The sequence below is a fragment of the Cervus elaphus genome, chromosome 20, assembly GCF_910594005.1.
Source record: "Cervus elaphus chromosome 20, mCerEla1.1, whole genome shotgun sequence".
Taxonomy (NCBI): Eukaryota; Metazoa; Chordata; class Mammalia; order Artiodactyla; family Cervidae; genus Cervus; species Cervus elaphus.
In genome coordinates, this window is record NC_057834.1 from 104207443 (window position 1) to 104227069 (window position 19627).

The following is a 19627-nucleotide window of genomic DNA, read 5'->3' on the forward strand; positions in this document are numbered from 1 at the left end:
GTGCTACAGTCCATTGTGTCACAAAGAATCGGACATGACTTAAAGACTGAAGAACAACAGCAAAGGGATGATGATGTTGACCTTTCCTGAGTTTTGTGACTTCAATCTACTAGAGCTTGGGACTCTGTCAACCTTTGCCCCAATTCTCTGCTGACTTCTCTCTCTCTTTTTTTTTTTTTTTTATCTGTCCTGATATCTGCTGACTTCTCTTCTGCTCAAGTCCCTTAATGAGTATGCATATACCCTTAGCTTAAAACTTCCCCAATTTTGCTGTTCCTGGAGACACTACTTTGGGAAAGATCTACGATGGTCTCTTTACTTGCTGCAAGTAACAAGCCCTTCCTTCTCCTTATCTTTGGTTTGGTTGACATCCATCAAGAAGTGAACCCAGTTTGGGGATAACAAAGGGAAGGGGAATAACCCCTACTTTACCACTGAAACATCATAGCTGCTATTAGAACACTAATTTAAAAAAAAAAAATGATTTGAGTTAAATATCTTATAATGTAATTTAATATACATATAAATATATATAATTTAATATAATAATTTTAGAGCACAATGAACTTTATTTCTGCATATGTCCCCTCATAAATGCTACCTTTTCATTAAAAGTCTTTTTGACCATTAATTTAATTGCTCACTCAAGTATTCCTGCTTGGAAAATTCCATGGACAGAAGACCCTGGAGGGCTATGCTCCATGGGGTGGTGAAGAGTTAGAAACAAATGAGTGACTGAGAAGTAGCCGCAGCAGCAATTCATTGAATATATATGTGGGACCAGGAGGATCACTTATGGTCATGTATGCTGAAGATGAGACTAAGGTCCAAGATCTGCTTGACCAGAGCACCTCTAACCCATATCACCTTTGTCTGAAATCCGAATGGCTTTCAGAACTTGTGGGGAGGTGGAGATGTCAGATGAGATTGTTGAATGTTGCCTTTCCCCCAAATAGCACCAGGACAACCTATTGTTAAGACAAGACTGAGTTCATTTTTTTTTAATTTGCTGCAAAATTTCTCAAATAAATGTACCATAATTTGTCAATCTTTCCCCTACCTCCCCTAGACATTTTACTGTTTTAAGTTTCTAATCAATATAAATACAAAGATAGAAAATTTTATGGATAATAAAGCAGGGTGAAGTGTGCCACCCTAAAATGTGCCCTTTGGACATTATTAATTTAGGCTGATTAATTTTGAAGCCCAAAAGCCCAAGAAGAATCTTTTGTTGCAGGAAAAATTGGGGCAAGAGTGGATGGTTATGTCCCAGGCCAGTCCCTGGGATGGGCTGCCAGGTATGGATCCTTAGCTTCACACAGGAAAGAATTCAAGAGTGACCCATAATAAAGTGAAAGCAGGTTTATTTAGAGAGATGCACATTCCATTGACAGTGTGCTGTCAGTCTCAGAGAGTGAGAGTGGCCTTGGGAGAAACACACTCCACAGAGTGTGGGCCATCTCAGAAGGTGAGAGGCCCCAAATATGGGATGGTTCATTTTTATGGATTGGGTAACTTAATAAGCAGGAGGATTATTCCAAGTACTTTGAAGAAGGGGTGGAGATATCCTGGCATTGGGTCACCTCCCACTTTTTGGCCTTTTATGGTTGGTCTCAGAAGTGTCATGGCACCTGTGAGTGTGTCACTTGGCAGTTGATGTATTACAATGAGCATACACTGAAGTTCAAGGTCTAGTGGAAGTTGACTTGTCTACCATATTGGACCTAGTTGGTTCTAAGCATTTTATGTTGTGTCTTTAATGGTGATATCATTCTTTTAAAGATTATGTCCTGCTCCCTTTCTTTCTTATTTTGACATCCCCTCTGACTGTCTTGAAGAATGTAGATAAAGGACCTCTTCCAGGAAGAGAGCTGTCACCATGGATAAAACTATTGTGTGAACTAAGTGTGTATACAGGGAGGAATCTAGTAAAGTCTTTTCAAATTTCTCTGTGTCCCATGTCTCTGCAGGATCCAGCAAACATTTATTTACCAAATATTTGCTTTTCCTTCTCCATATAAATTGCATTCCTCCCCCTTTGAAATCGCAGTACAATACCCCTAACATCCTCTTTGTCGTCATTTAAATTGAGCGTTTTGGCCATTTTTGTGAGTTATTCAGCTTTTCTGGGTTTCTCTCATGTATGTTGTTGCTATTTAGTCACTCAGTCATGTCCAACTCTTTAGTGACCCCCATGGACTGTCGCCTGTCAGGCTTCTTCGTCCATAGGATTTGCCAGGCAAGAATACTGGAGTGGGCTGCCATTTTCTTCTCCAGGAGATCTTCCTGACCCAGGGATTGGACACGAGTCTCTTACATCTCCTGCGTTGGCAGGCAGATTCTTCACTACTGAGCCACCAGGAAAGGCCTCTCTCATATATGCATGCAAGTGGCTTCAGTCATGTCCAACTCTTTGTGACCCTGTGGACTGTTGCCTGTCAGGCTCCTCTGCCTACAGGATACTTTTGTTTGCACTTTTCTCCTGTTAATCTGTAATTTGTCAATTTCATTCTTGGAACAGCCAGAGGAACCTAGAAAGGTAGAGGAAATTTCTTCCTCACCAACAATAGGAATGTATCCTTTGTCAGCACTACCCCCTTGGTCACAGAATTAATGGGTCTGCGGAATTAATGGGTCAAAGACCCACGGACATGTTACAGCTTTTGCTAAATGTTACCCACATGCCTTTCAAAAACTGTTAGTGATTTAGTTTGCCTTGACTGAGAGGGCCAGCTTCTTGCCTGTGGTTGCCAACAAAGAATGCACAGTAGTCCCCCCTTATGCATGGGAAATGTGTTCCAAGACTCCTGGTGGCTACCTGAAACCGCAGATAGTGAAACTGGGCCCCATAGAGTTAACAGAAGCTGAAAACTAATAGAAATCTTTGAACTTGTCTTCCAGAGAAATACATAAAGGAATAGCTTGTTAAAACACCTTTGCTTGTAAGTTGCCTGCCTGGTTTCATGCAGCTCAGTTGTTTTACATGCATGCTGTCATGTCCAACTCTTTGAAACCCCATGGACTGTAGCCCACCAAGGCTCCTCTGTCCATGGTATTCTCCAGGCAAGAATACTGGAGTGGGTTGACATTTCCTTCTCCAGGGGATCCTCCTGGCCCAGGAATAGAACCCAGCTCTCCTGGAACTCCTGCTTTGGCAGCCACGTTTTTACCACTGAACTATCTGGGAAGCCCCTGTTTTCCAGGAACTTGGAGTCAATTCCCGTCCAGTTTGAGCCAGCTGGGGCTTGATTGAAGCCCTATAACTGTACAGGCATCCAAAGAAGAGAATGTTCCACCTTCAGATTGACTGAGCACCTCCCTTTTGAATATGCAGAAGTTGTAACTGAGAAGCACCTGCACAGAATATTGATTCCCTTCAACTTTCCCCTGCCTCCAATCACCTTTCTTCTCCCCTAATGCCATCCTTTGCCTTCTGGGGTTGGTTTGAGAATTATTTCTGTTTTTTCCTTGTTTGACTGCTTGCGAATAACTCTCAGCTGTAAACCTCAGCATCTCAGCATTTGGTTTGCTGCAAGTCCTGCAAATAGACCTGGTTTGTTGCAAGTCCCGCAGACAGACCTGGTTTGTAATAACTGTATCGAACACTATATATGCATTTAAGCCTTAAGCAACACTGGTTTGAATTGTACCAATCAACCTGTACATGGATGTTTTTCAATAGTAATACTACAGTAATGCATAATCATGGTTGGTTGAATCTGTGGATGTGGAGTTGCAGATATGGAGGTACCTTGGATACAGAGTGCTTGACAACAAATTCTGCTCAGATTTTCGACTATGTGGAAGTGCCCCTAATCCTCTTGTTAGTCGAGGATCAACTGCACTGTTTTATTTTTTTCTGCATAAATATATCTGTGATAAAGTTTAATTTACAATTTAGGCACAATAAATGATTAACAACAGTAATTAATAATGCAATAGAACAATTATAACAATAGACTATATTATAAGTTATAGGATTGTGTTTTTCTTGCTGTCTCCAAATATCTTATTGAACAAATTTATTACCTTTTCCATCTTATCTAAGCACTTACCAGGTGCTGTGGCTATAACTTTTGTAATTCGAGACACAACAGCAAAACTAGCACAAATTTCTCTTTACTTGTTTACAATTACAGTAGTATTCATTCTTACAGTAATATTCATTCATCCATTCTTAAGAATGAATATTCCTAAGTAGATCTTAGGAACTTCAGCATATGGGTTTTTTTCTTTCCTTATTAAGTTGAGAGCTTTCACCTTTTCACTTAAAGGAAGCACTTTATGGCTTCTCTTTGGCATATGCAAATGACCAGCAGCACTATTCTAATTTGAGGGCCATTATTACATAAAATAGGATCACTTGAACACCAGCACTGCAATACTGCAGCCAGCTATCTGATAACCTAGATGGGTTCTAAGTGGGTAATGGATGGGAGATGATGGACAATGGGATCATTCAAGTGACATGACAGAGCAGGACACTTAATATTTCATTACACTAGTCAGAACTGCATGAAATTTAAAACTTAAGATTTGCTGGAATCTTCTACTTAATATTTTTGAATTGAGGTTGACCATGGGTAACTAAAATATGGAAAGTGAAACTGGATTGGGGGGGATTATTAAAATTAAAAATATGTTTCAATAAGAAAAAACTGGTATCTTGTTATACAACTTTTGATGTTGTCTACTAAGATCATAACACTTCTGTGTGCACCTACTGATCTACTTATAGATTGTGTTTTTAATTTTTTATCTTTAAGTGCTTTCTATCTTACTTCTCCTTGCAGGAAGAAAGAGCTGGGGCTGTGGGCTCACTTTCTTCCCACTAAATCTTTTATTGCCTCTATTTTCATGTTTTTAACTTCTTGTATTGGTTTTAACATTCACATCATATATGTTAAATATCCTTTATCATATCTTTTTGGGGTTTCCAGCACGAATTTTTGCTTTGTTTCTTTTACTAGTATTTACCTTTTTTTATTCTTAATTTAATTTTCCTTTTACCCTTGTTTTCTACTTCACTTTAGAGTTGTATTTGATTATGTGTTTGTTCCCTTACTCTCCTGTGTTTCATTTTAGTTTGTGTTTAGCACAAGGGCTAGAGATAACAGTTCCCCAAGGAAGAAATGTAGAGAGAACCCAATGTGTTCACAAGCAAACTTGGAGGCCACCACAGCCTTTAAACTCCACCTCATCCTATTCCTTGCCCTGTTGGTTTATCCAAAGCCCCTCACCTCTTGGACCCTCCCCCAATCCACAAGAAGAGTCCAAGGAGCTGAGGGAGCAGCCCACACAGAGAGTCTGCCCCTTCCCCCACTATTTGGATGTCCACCTCCAACTGTGTATTATGAGAATCCTCCAAATTCAAGAATGAGCAGACAGTAGGAAGAGAGCTATGGTTTTTCTGGTAGTCATGCATGGATCTGAGAGTTGGACCACAAAGAAGGATGAGGGCCAAAGAATTGATGGTTTCAAATTGTGGTGTTGGAGAAGACTTTTGAGTCCCTTGGACTGCAAGGAGATCACATCAGTCAATGCAAAAGGCAGTCAACCCCTGACTGTTGCTGAAGCTGAAACTCTAATACTTTGGCCACCTGATGTGAAGAACTGACTCACTGGAAAAGACCCTGATGCTGGCAAAGACTGAAGGTACAAGAAAGGGGTGGCAGAGGATGAGATGTTTAGATTGCATCACTGACTCAATGGGCCTGAATTTGAGCAAACTCAGGAAGATGGTGGAGGACAGTGAAGCTTGGCATGCTGTGGTCCATGGGCTTGCAAAGAGCTGGACACGACCTAGCAACTGAACAACAACAGGAAGAGAAAGAGATGGATTGTGGGCCAGAGATGACCCTCTCCCGGTCTCCATATTCTAATATGGAGCTCTGAGAGGTCTGAGAACTCACAGTTTGAACTTGTCATTTCATGTCTGCAGGAAGGCACATTTGTAGTAGTTTGATATTTTTATAATTTTTAGATGTTTAGGTAGGCTAGTGAGCCTCTATCTTTTACTCTTACTCCAGAGTTAGAAGTGAGCCATTATGACTTACTGGAACCTCAGTGCCCTTGAGGGACATTTTCAGGGGGATGTCATGATCAAAGCTATGGTCAAAGATTTAGGTGGTGAATTTGTTTTTTTTTAAATAGGATCAAATGAGGAGATATCAGGCAGGATAAAGAAAGAAGTGGTTTCTTATGGAGAATAAGCCTCCATAAAAAATATACAAGCTCTCTTTATGTCTTCAATTAAATTAAAATACATACCAATTATTTTTACCTTTAGAAGTAAAAAGAGAATAGATAAACTAAGGTAGAAGTTTAGAGATTGAGAAACTGAGAAGATGTACACCTTAAACTTATACACAATTTTACATGTCATTCAGTTCAGTTCAGTTCAGTCACTCAGTCGTGTCTGACTCTTTGCAACCCCATGAATTGCAGCATGCCAGGCCTCCCTGTTCATCACCAACACCCAGAGTTTACTCAAACTCATGTCCATCGAGTCAGTGATGCCATCCAGTCATCTCATCCTCTGTCGTCCCCTTCTTTTCCTGACCCCAATCCCTCCCAGCATCAGGGTCTTTTCCAGTGAGTCAACTCTTCACATAAGGTGGCCAAAGTATTGGAGTTTCAGCTTCAGCATCAGTCCTTACAATGAACACCCAGGACTGATCTCCTTTAGGATGGACTGGCTGGATCTCCTTGCAGTCCAATGGACTTTCAAGAGTCTTCTCCAACACCACAGTTCAAAGCATCAATTCTTTAGCACTCAGCTTTCTTCACAGTCCAACTCTCACATCCATACATGACTACTGGAAAAACCATAGCCTTGACTAGATGGACCTTTGTTGGCAAAGTAATGTCTCTGCTTTCTAATATGCTATCTAGTTTGGTCATAACTTTCCTTCCAAGAAGTAAGCGTCCTTTAATTTCATGGCTACAATCACCATTTGCAGTGATTTTGGAGCCCCCCCAAAATAAAGTCTGACACTGTTTCCACTGTTTCCCCATCTATTTCCCATGAAGTGATGGGACCAGATGCCATGATCTTAGTTTTCTGGATGTTGAGCCAGGTTTTTCACTCTCCTCTTTCACTCTCATCAAGAGGCTTTTTAGTTCCTCTTCACTTTCTGCCATAAGGATGGTATCATCTGCATATCTGTTATTGATATTACATCAAAATAAAATGTTTCTGACTTGAAAATTATAATAAATAATTATTTTAAAAGAACAAAGTTCAACTGAAATCGAGTCAGAAATAGCAGAGTGCATTAAGGTATTAAGGTGCACTGTAGAGCACTGTCATCTGGAGTTCAGAAGCAACGGTTCACTTCTAACCTGTGAATGTGACCTTATCTGGAAAAAGTCTTGCTGATGTGATTAAATTAAGCATGGCAAGATGAGATCATCCTGGATTTTCCAGGTGAGCCCTAAATGCAATGTTGAGAGTTCTTGAGAGAGTTACACATATTGGAGGAAGAGATTAAAGTAATACAACCACAAGTCAAGATGATGCTGAAGCTGAAGTTCCAATACTTTGGCCACCTGATGCAAAAAGCCAACTCATTGGAAAAGACCCTCATGGTGGAAAAAATGGAGGGCAGTAGGACAAGGGGGTGACAGAGGATGAAATAGTTGGATGGTGTTACTAACTCAATGGACATGAGTTTGAGCAAACTTTGGGATATAGAGAAGGACAGGAAAGCCTGGCGTGCTGCAGCACATGGGGTCCCAAAGAGTCAGACATGACTTAGTGACTGAACAACAACAACGATCACAAGCCAATGAGCACTTGGAGCCACAAGAAGCTGGAAGGAGCAAGAACTGCTCCTCCCGTAAAACTTCCAAAGGAGTGTATCCCTTCCAACATCTTGGTTTCAGGCGTCTGGTCTCTAGAACTGCCAGAGAATGCATTTCTGTTGATTTAAGCCACTCAATTTGCACTAATATTGTAGCAGCCTTAATGAACACAATGACATTTTACAAAAGTATTGATCCACAATGGATTTAGAGGAGGGAGATTTCTTTTTCACCACACATTGTTTAGGAAGTGCTATTCTGCATAACATCATTGCATATAATGAATTTATTTTATCTCTTTAAATGTCTCTTTTCTCACTAAGGAGATGTGGGCTAAAGGCAGACAGGATGACTCCATATAGCATCAGCTTTTAATTCCCATTGCCTGGCCTCTGATCTGACAAACAGTAGACAATGATACATTAAATAGGTCTTCCCAGGTGACTTGGGGGTAAAGAACCCACCTGCCATTGCAGGAGACACAGAGATGCAAGTTTGACCCCTGGGTTAGGAAGATCCCCTGAATAGGAAATGGCAACTCATTCCAGTATTTCTGCCTGGAGAATTCCATGGACATAGGATCTTGGAAGGCTATAGTCCATGGGATTGCAAAGAGTCAGACACGACTGGCTGAGCATTAGCAGCAGCAGCAACACAATTGAAAAAACATGTAGAGTCAGGGGGATCACCTTGGGCCATGTATGCTGAAGGTAAGACTAAGGTCTTTGTTCTGCTTGACTAGAGCACCTCTAACCCATATCACCTTTGTCTGAATTCTGAATGGCTTTCAGAACTTGTGGGGAGGTGGAGATGTCAGAAGAGACTGTCAAATGTTGCCTTTCCCCCAAACAGCACCAGGACAACCTGTCTTTAAGACAAGACTGACTTCATTCTTTTTTCAGTAAGATAGAATCTTAGTAGTGTCTTTGAGAGGAAAAGGCAAAGTCAGGGTGTCTATAAGATTTTGGGGTCAGGCATCAGAAGTGCTTTCAAGGAAGGGCTTGATTAGGATTGGGTACAGATCACGAAATAAGAGTTTAAGATTCATGGCCACAGCAGGAGAAGCAGCAAGGATTCAGAGAATCTTGGCAAGTAAATGGTCAGTTGAGGTTTTCTGTTGAAGTGTTGAGTAGCTGAATGATTTTTTAAATCATGTTTTTTTAAACTTCCAGTAACAAACAATAGTTTCAATTTTCATCCTCTGGGCAAAAGATAGCTGAAATAGTCAACTCTTGTTGATGCAGAGAATAGAATAGAATAATTCTGTTATTATAGATAGTCACCATGTGCTTGTACATGGTTTCAGTTTTCTCAAGTCAGGTGGCACACCTGAGAGAGGAGAGTGAGTGGATGCTCAGAGAGGATGGGCTCAGACATGATCAGTTGCTTCTCAGGGCTAAAAAAAAAATCTTGCAATGGGAAAACTGTTGTTCTCATAACCACATAGCACTGTAATGTCATTTGAATGTATGCTTACTGTTCTCTTGGCATTGACTTTTCATTACTGACCCCAGAGGAAGCCCTTTCTACTCTCCCCTCCATCTTTCCTCTCCTTCTTGGCCAAGGCATAGCCTTGACACAATTATGGGGCTACATAGGTGTCTAAAATCTGGTTAGGCTTCCCTTTTTGTCCCAGAGCCCACCATGGCCAGTGTGAAAATTTGCTGGTAGGTAAGTCACAGAGGACTGCATGGGTGACTTTTTCCACAGCCCTCCAGGAGCAGGAGATCTGCTCAGAAGCTTCCAAAATGATTATCCTATTACAAGACATCAGGTAAAATGAGCAAGCCTAGAAGGGGTGAATGCTGATGTGTGTTGGAAAGGTCAACACTGGCCAGCTCACAGCCTCTGGTTAGGAGAGACACAGAGGCATCTGGCCCCAGACAAGAAGACTTAATCTAATTTCTAACCAGAGAGAACATAGCTCCATCTGAACAAACACCAGGCCTGACTTGTATAGATTTGCATTGGGAGTGGGAGGTGGTTGGGGTGGGCGGGATAACTAACATTGATTGAGGGCCTGCAAGGCATTTTTTGCACATCATATTGTTAGGTAGTTAGAATAGGGAAAAGGAGTCCAGAACGGTGGTGGCTGAAAGATAAGGAAGAGAAAAGCCCATGAAAATAGAACAAAGGAAGGTCCGAGGACCGAAGTGAGGACCTCAGGTAGAACAAACAACATTCCTGGCTAACCCAATTTACATAGGGCAGGCCCGGGGTGTGAAGGGGGACATATAAAAAAAGGAGCCAAAGGGCTGGGGTCTCTCTCTCTCTCTCCTGTGCACTGGGGCACTCTTCTCTTCGCGTCTTTGGGTCGATATGCCCTCATGCCTCGAGGATGGATTTTCCTGTTATTATCGAAATAAAATAGAGCTGTAACACGGAGCTGTAACACTGATTTGTCTAAGAGCTATAACACGGTCCCTTGGAGACCTGAGAGCTATAACACGGTCGGTCCAAGACCCGAGAGCTGTGACACGCTGAGGGCTTTAATGTCCGTCACTCCAAATCTTTGTTGTGACCAGACAGAACCGAGGAGTATACATTCACCAGACAATATCATTGAAAAGTTCAGTACATCTACAATCTTTGAAATCAAATAATATTTTAGTACTCTTACAAACCTCTGTTTAAAATAAATTTGTAACAAATCTTTTCTAAAATTAGGACACCTCCTTGGTTGGTTTTTTTTTTTCAGGCTGACTTCTCCTTGACAAAAGACATCAGTTAATACCTTCCACTGAACACATGCTACCCAGACAGGTAAGGTGAAGTCTGACCTCCTAGTCCCAACAACAGCAACAACAATTCTCTAGTATTTTATTTGTTAACTGTGAATAAAATGAAAAGATCTGAAGGGTGAAGGGTCCATTTTCTTTAGAATTTACTTCCCACAAGTACTTCCATTTGGCTGTCTAGCCCTCACTAGTTTAGTATTAGCAGTGAGGGCATCCTCTAGAAAGGGGTGTCTTCACCTCCACCCCACTCTCCTTCACCCATGTTCAGCTTTGCTTCCCTGTAGCTCAGCACAGCTCTGCTCCTCGGTTTCCATGACTGCTCTCCATGGTCTCCTCCTCTAGATTCCCTTCTCAGGCTCCTCTCTTGAAATCCCTTTATATACAGTTTCATCCTTGACTCTTCTCTCTTCCCTCCACTCCCTTAGAACACTGAGGACTTCTGTGATTACTTTCACGCATACGACTTCAATCCTGCTTCTCTGCCCTGATCTTCTGAACCCTGTTCATCCAATCATGCCACCTGACTTGATTTCTGATCGTGCAGGCGTCCCTGGAATCCTGCTCCACCCACTGCATCTGGCACCCTAGTTCTAGTATCAGCCAGAACCCCTTCTGAGCCTGTGGCATTCTACTACAAAAAATGCCCCAAAAGGACTCTGCTCAGCCTACAGAAATTCTCTCAACTTTAGCTTTGGATTCAAGCTCCAACGTGATCTTGCTTCCAAACGTCTGTGTGTGTGCTGTCGCTTCAGTCATGTGTGGCTCTTTCCGACTCTGTGGACTGTAGCCCGCCAGGCTCCTCTGCCCATGGCAAGAATACTGGAGTGGGATTCTGGTGCTTTCCTCCAGGGGATCTTCCTCACCTAGGGATCCAACCTATTTCTCCAGCAGCTCCTGCATTGCAAGCTAGTTCTTTACCACTGAGTCACCAGTGGTGAGTCGCTCAGTCGTGTCTGACCTTTTGCGAACCGTAGACAGTAGACCACGAGGCTCCTCTGTCCATGGGATTTTCCAGGCAAGAATACTGCAGTGGGTTGCTATTTCCTCCTCCAGAAGCCACCAGGAAAGCCCCTCCAAATGTCTGCCACCAACCTATTGCCATACCTTCCAGCTAGACAATATCCCCAATCTTTCTTTATATCTGAGAATTTCTTACTGTTTTCCCTCAATTATTACAATGTTTTCATGTCCAGTTTCTGCATATTCAAATCTCACCAAGTGTTCTTATCTAGTCTCTTGGGTTTAAGGTACCAAAGTTTTCTGGAAAGTACTTATAATAAATATAATAAATCCCAAAGGCTGTCTCCAGTGAATGTTATCCTGAAATTCAACAGAAGGTGCATATCCACTACTTCACGGGAAAGTCCAGTTATGTTAACTGTCATTAAAGAAAAAATACATGAAGGGGAATCCCTGGGCAGTCCAGTGGTTAAGACCCTGCACTTCCAAAGCAGGGATCATGAGTTTGGCTCCTAGTTGGAGAACTAAGGTCCTGCATGCCCCATGGTGTGACCAAAGCAAAAAATAAAAATAAAGTATTCAAGGACTCACCTATTACTATTTCAAGAAGCTAGAAAAAATAAAACAAATCTCAAAAAAGCAGAATAAGAAGACAGTAAGGTAAGAGCATGTGTTTGAGTAAACTCTGGGAGTTGGTGATGGACAGGGAGGCCTGGCGTGCTGCGATTCATGGGGTCGCAAAAAGTCGGACACGACTGAGCGACTGAACTGAACTGAACTGAACTGAAGGTAAGAGCAGAAATTAATGTCAAGAAAACAAAAACAACACAACTCTAAAAGCTGTAACTTTGTAACTTTAAAAGCTGGATTGCTGAAGAATGTGGGTGTTGCTTGAAGGAGTCTTTGGGCCTAGAAGAGAAAACAACAGTCTCAAAGGCCCTTGCTGAATCATCTAACTTTGGAGAAAACAAAACCCAACTTTAGGTCCTGCCCTAATGCTCCAGGCCGGCTGTATCTATCTGGGACTTATCATCCCCTGTCCAGAAACCTTCCACCCCCTACACCTGCCCAGAAGACTTATCACCCCCTGCCCAACTACAAATGCCATCTAAACTAAAGAATACCCAAAACATCTCGCCTGATTAAAGTTTCCCTTATCGCTTCCACAAACCTCCCTATAAATATGGCGCCTCCCTGATCCCTCTGGAGTTCAGCCTGGTCATTAGGCCGACTGTCACCCCTCCTTGCCTGAATAAAGGTAACCTATTTCCGGTGAGGTCGTCTTTCCTTTTCTGCCTCTGCCTGAACTATACCTTACATTGGTACTTCCTTTAAAGGAGAAACAGGAGGACAAAAGCACAACAATACAAAATTATGCCAAAGAGAAACTCGCCCCATATACAGAGGAAGGAAAGATGTGTGAGACTATTATGCACTATTATGATTAGTTTATTTGAAAATTTAAATAAAGTTGATGCTTTTCTATGAAAATATCTTACCAAAATTAGATTAGAAAGAGATATAAAACTTAAAGAAGCTAGTGACATAGAAGAAATTAAGAAAATTATTCTCAAAAACCCTGGTCCCAGATCATTTCATATGAATCTTTCAAATACTGAACAAACAGATATTTCTGATGCTGTTTAAAGTATTCAAGAGCAGAGATATGTAGAAAATATCTTAATTCATTTTTTTAAATCAGTAAATCATTAATCTTGTAAACTAACAAAAACAAAGCTACAAATTTTACTTCTGAAAGAAATGAAAAAGAAAAAAAAAGTCTAAAAACATATATCTCCACAATAAATTTTATATTTGTTCAGTCTTGTCTGACTCTTTGCAACCCCATGGACTGTAGCCTACCAGGCTCCTCTGTCCATGGGATTTTCCAGGCAAGAATACTGGAGTGGGTTGCCATTTCCTTCTCCAGGAGATCTTTCCAAACCAGGGATTGAACACAGGTCTCCCGCATTGTAGGCAGACGCTTTACCATCTGAGCCACCATGTAATATATATATCTCAAATCAAGCCAGAAATACATTAAAAGAGTAAAACACCAAGACCTAGGGAGGTCCATTTCATGAATCAAGAAATTAAGGATGGTAACATATTAGGAAATTTGACCATATAATTTAATTTTAAATTATTTTAAATAAGTCAAAAGACAAAAACAATCTGATTGCCTTTTGGAATGTTGAAAATGCATTTCATAAAATTCCTCCACCCATTTCTTACAAACCTGTTAATAAAATGAAAATGTAGGGGTGTTCCTTTATCATGAGGGCAACATTTCTCAAACCCAAAGCCAGAATATGTTTAATGCTAAAACACACTAAAGACATTTCTAATAAAGTCAGATACAAGTGGAGGTCTGAGAGCACCATTATTATTGGATATGGTTCTAGAATTTCCTGTCAATGCAATTAGAAAAGGATGGAATTTAAACATGTAATTAATAAAAAGGAGTTTCCAAAACTCATTTACATATCATATGGTTGTACATCTAAAAAGAAGAAAAAGAGAAGCATCTTAAATCTGCTAGAAAAACAAGAGAGTGAGGAAATAGATTATTTACAAAATTAACACTAAAAAATGTATTTTATTAAAAATAACTTCTATTAAATTTTAGGTCAAGATGGTAGATGAAGAACATGCTAAAGCACTCCCTTCCATGCTTAAAACATAGTAATACTAGACAGAATATTATTTAAAATACTTGAGTGTTCAAATAGTTTAATAATACATGTCTCAAAGGAAAGAAAAAGGGAATTCCCTGGTGATCCAGTGGTTAAGAACCTGCCTTCCAGTGCAGAGGACCTGGGTTTGTTTGTTTGTTTGTTTTGTTTGTTTGTTTCTGGAAAACTTTATTTATTTATTTATTTTTGAAACTATCCAACTGAATAAAGCTCTTATAGAATTATTATTTTTTTTTACAATATTGTAGGGGCTTTTGTCATACATTGACATGAATCAGCCATGGATTTACATGTATTCCCCGTCCCGATTCCCCTCCCACCTCTGGAAAACTTTATATTGAAATTAATTTCTGCCTGAGAAGACTATTGAAACTGCTAAGTTGGCCACCTGGAAGACAATGTATGTAATAAAACACATATATTACTGCTTTTTATTTTGGAAAACTACACTACAAATGTTTCTATCATATGTGCTTAATAGTGGCTGGAAGATCAACGAAAAACAATATTTACCTCTGTGACCACAGAAGACTGGTGACTCGTGACAGCATCTGCTGTTTGAAGCTGGTGTTGCTATTTTGTCAGCTACAATTGCAAAAGCTTTTTCCCTTACCCAGGTTCTTACAACACCTATTTTCCTAAGGAATTCAGTGATAGTTCTAAGTAAAAACAGTAAGTAGTACAACTAACTACTACTGTTTCCTCTCACAGTCAACCCTAATTTCTTTCTGTGAGACATGATGTTTACATCACCAAATTTTCCACTGGTAAAAAATTTTTTATGCTTCTTAATTTTGAAATGTTTCATAAACTTTAGGGTTAAACTGTGCTTGGTAAATTTTTTAGACTAAGAACACTGGATAAGCTTTTCTTCATTGGTGTCATTTCTGGTGTCAAAGTCTTGAGCATTTACTGAAGCTTGCATGTGTTATAGATGGGTTCTCTGGTATTTAATAAGGTGTGAATTTTGACTGAATTTTTTTCCACATTCATGACGTGTAAAGGGCTTCTCTGTTGTGAGTTCTTTGATGTGTGTGGAGATGTGAATTTTGACTGAAGCTTTTCCCACACCAGGAGCATTTATATGGTTTTACTCCTTGGTGTGTTGTTAAGTGCTTATTAAGGTCTGATCTCCATCTAACCCACTTATCACATTGTTGACATTTATATGGTTTCTCTTCAGTGTGGATTCTTTTTTTTTTTTTTTCATTTTATAAAGATTTAAAAATATGGAACACTTCATGAATTTGCATGTCATCCTTGCGCAGGGGCCATGCTAATCTTCTCTGTATCGTTCCAATTTTAGTATATGTGCTGCTGAAGCGAGCACCAGTGTGAATTCTTGTTGAGGTCCTTTAATGGACCGGAACCTGGTGGTCCAGAGTCGATGATAAGAAAGTGAAAGAGAGAAAGAGAGAGAGAGAAAAAAAGAAAGAAAGACAGACATGGGGACCCAAGCTCTGATGGAGCAAGGGTATTTTATTAGCAGAAATGCAGGCTTATATATCTTTAGTAAGATGTTTACTCAGCTATTACATAGGATGAAATTTTATCAATAGTCACAATATGGATAGTCTAGAATTGATGCTTTTGAACTGTGGTGTTGGAGAAGACTCTTGAGAGTCCCTTGGACTGCAAGGAGATCCAGCCAGTCCATCCTAAAGGAGATCCATCCTGGGTGTTCATTGGAAGGACTAATACTGAAGCTGAAACTCCAATACTTTGGCCACCTCATGCGAAGAGCTGACTCATTGGAAAAGACCCTGATGCTGGGAGGGATTGGGGGCAGGAGGAGAAGGGGACGACAGAGGATGAGATGGCTGGATGGCATCACCGACTCGATGGACATGTGTTTGAGTAAACTCTGGGAGTTTGTGATGGACAGGGAGGCCTGGCGTGCTGCAATTCATGGGGTGGCAAAGAGTCGGACACGACTGAGCGACTGAACTGAACTGAATACATACAAGGTCGCTGACACTGATCAGAGTCATTGAAGGGGATTCATACATGTCTCATCCTATGACCTCAGTCCTGGGAACAGTGTGTGTGCTGTTTCATTCGTTCCCAGAATAGGAACTGATAAGGAACAGAGAATCCTTGAGAAATGGAAACATATTGGATTCCTTAAAGTCAAAGGTCCCCTGACAAATTATTTGGTGTTTAATAAGATCAGAGCTAACTCTGAAGCTTTTTCCACATTCCTGACATTTAAAAGGCTTCTCTGTTTCACTTTCTTTCTTATGAAGCTCCATAAATTTCAGCAGCTCTTCTTCCCACCAGTTGAAAAGTTTCTTTCTTTCCTTCACTGGAAAATCTTGGTGCCATTTCCTCAGCCTATGCAAATCATCATGATTTTCTTTGCCCGTTGTTTCTGATGAACATTCACACTGGATTTTTTGATACTATGTCTCCTGGTGCTTGTATTTCTAAGTCAGAAAGACACATAGGTTGATGATTTTCCATGTCATTTTTCAGCTTTATCTCTGAAAGCAGTGCTCCAGGATTGTCTTTGAACACTGGAGATCCTTGAATATATGGCTCTTCCCCTTGCTCTAAACAGGAGATCGCTTTAGGTTTGGGGAACACAAATAATTCTACAGAGATGACAGTCTCATAGTTTTCGTGCATTACGTCATTGTAGAGGGCCTTCTGAGTGGGATCCAGTAGCTCCCATTCTTCCTGGGAAAAGTATATGGCCACTTCCTCAAATGTCAGCAAACTCTGGGACTTAGGCAAGATGAACTCAGATGCCACTGTCCAGTCTTTGATGTTTGTTTGCTCAGGAGGGGCTAGGATCTGGTAAGTAGGTACCACCCTCTCACATACAGGCTTAGGTACTTTGTGGGTATTCCTGCTCAGCAGCTCTTGTAGACCTGGGTGTATATTCCGAACTTCTTCCTCCCAGGACATGCCCACTGGCTGGGACTCTGCTGGTTTCAGCTGGAAGACTGGGGCCTCTGCTGCTTCTCCCAAGAGCATTGCCTCCTTTCCCAGCTCCTGGACTGAAGCCTTCAGATCTACTGTCATCATTCTGATCTAGGAACAATTCTGCTCCTGTGCTGGATACACCACCAGCTCCAGATCTGACAACTGAGGCCCAGTCTGGTCTGGAACAAGAGCAATGAAACAATCTTCTTCCTTTATCCTTCTGGGAAGATGAAGCTGGTCTTCACCTGGTCAGGAAGCTAGGATCCCACATGCCACAGGGCAACTAAGCCTGATCCCCTCAACTAGAGAAAAGCCCAAGGCCCACAATGCAAGATCTTGAGTGCTGCAACTAGGACCAAAAGTAAAGAAATAATAATAATTTTTAAAAAGGCAAGAAGAGGGAATTCCCTAGGTGTCAGATACAGAGGAGTAGCTGAGGTTATGTAGTCCTCAAGAGGACCAGAGACAGACTGTAGAGGCTGGTGTTTAAAAGCCCACAGGTCTGGCATTTAATGAGGACCTGGGGCTGGAGTCAGGATTAAGCTGCCATCCACAAACAGGAATCTGAGTGTCCTTCCACTCACCCAGGTTCTCAGCAAGAAGAGAGAGTTAGTCCTCCCAGACTGGAATCATATAATTGGAACCCTAGGTCTGTTGTACCACATAACATGTGGAACCTGCATTCCGAAAGTAGCAAAATTCAAATCAATCCACAAACATAAAAAACGGTCTTATCTAGAGTCAGGGGACTCAAAACAGTACCCGAGCAGAGGCAACCAAATGGAGTTTCCCCAAATAGAGACACCCTCGCCCCCTATAAGCCAGGTCACATGAGTAACAATTCCTTGAGCGAGAATTATACATGTGAGGAAATGCAATACCGTTTAAATACAATGTATACACTCCTGAAGAAGTAAAGCTACTAGAACAATCTAAAAGAGAAATTAAAAATAAATATATTGGAGATGTGTGAATAAAGAAAGAATGACATCATTAAGCATAAATAGGAGGTGGTGTTCTACCAGCCAGTAGAACTCAAGCCAGTAAGGCATTCACCCTTAGTCACTTGCACTGCCAGATTCTTTCCAACAATCTGCTGAGGGAGGTCACTGTGGACCCACATGTCTGGTCCCAATGCCTGCAGCCCAACTCCTGCAGATGATTTCCTCTTTGGGAACCTTGGATATAAAGGTGCCACCATCTACTTCAACAGCATTTCCTAAAAATGAATTTCTAATAGAAGGGGTTGTGCAGGGGCCATCATCTGCTTCTACCTAGAAGATCCTCATTTTCTTAGGCCACTCCACCCCTCCATCTAGAGCACAGCAGGGGATGGGGTTTCAGGAAGGGACAGAGGCCTTAATGGAAGCACAGAAAAAGTTCTACTGCACCCTTCCCTCAAGGTTGCCCAAGGGCCTTTTCCATGGTGACTTGCTTTCAGATTTGTCTATTGTTGTTTCAAAATTTCAACTCCACAGCCATCTTTTACATTTTGTTTATAAATCCAGACATGATTCAGCATGCAGAATAATTTGCAAACAGAAGTATTATGATCTCAGTAAACAACATTGAAAGTTATGTGACAAGACACCACTTTCCCTTATTAGAACTTAAAAAATTATAATAGTCTCCCCCTAAATCACAATTTAACTTTCCACAGTTTTAAATACCCATGGTCGACCTCAATCCAAAAATAGTAAATAGAAGATTCTAGAGAGAAACAACTTGAAAGTTTTAGATTTCATGCAGTTCTGACTAGTGTGATGAAATCTCAAGTGTCTTGCTCTGTCATGTCATTTGAACAATCCCTTTGTTCAGCATCTCCCATCCACTACCCACATAGAACCCATCTAAGGTTATCAGATAGCTGGCAGTAGTATTGCAGTACTGATGTTCCAGTGACCCTATTTTAAGTAATAACAGCCCTTGGAATAGTGCTGCTGGCCTTTTGATACACTAGAGAGAAGCTATAAAGTGCTTCCTTTAAGTGAAAAGGTGAAAGTTCTCTACATAATAAGGAAAGAAAAAAGTCCTTATGCTGATGTTCCTGTGATCGACTTAGGACTATTCATTCTTAAGAATGGATGAATGACTATTACTGTAAGAATTAATATTACTGTAATTGTAAAGAAGGAAAGAGAAATTTGTGCTAGTTTTGCTGTTGCATCTCAAATGACAAAAGTTGTAGTTGCAGCACCTGGTGAGTGCTTAGATAAGATGGAAAAGGTAATAAATTTGTACAATAAGATATTTGGAGAGAAGAAAAATACAGCCCTATAGCTTATATTACAGTATATTATTATAATTGTTCTATTGTGTTATTACTATTTTTAATCTCTTACTGTGCCTAAATTATAAATTAAACATTATTATAGATATGTTTATGCAGAAAAATAAACAAGTGCAGTTGATCCTTGATTAACATGGGGCTAGGGGCTGTTACACATAGTTGAAAATCCAAGTGTAACTTGTTGTCAAGCCCTCTGTATCCGAGGATCA

General features: G+C 40.7%; 1 non-coding gene and 1 pseudogene across 1 annotated transcript; both read right to left on the reverse strand.

The window, feature by feature from the left end:
• Window positions 1-15128: 15128 nt before the first annotated feature.
• LOC122676791 lies at window positions 15129-17230 on the reverse strand (annotated as a pseudogene).
• On the reverse strand, window positions 15424-15530 carry LOC122678438. The gene has a single exon (XR_006336112.1). It is a non-coding gene; the product is annotated as a U6 spliceosomal RNA (small nuclear RNA).
• Window positions 17231-19627: the final 2397 nt, after the last annotated feature.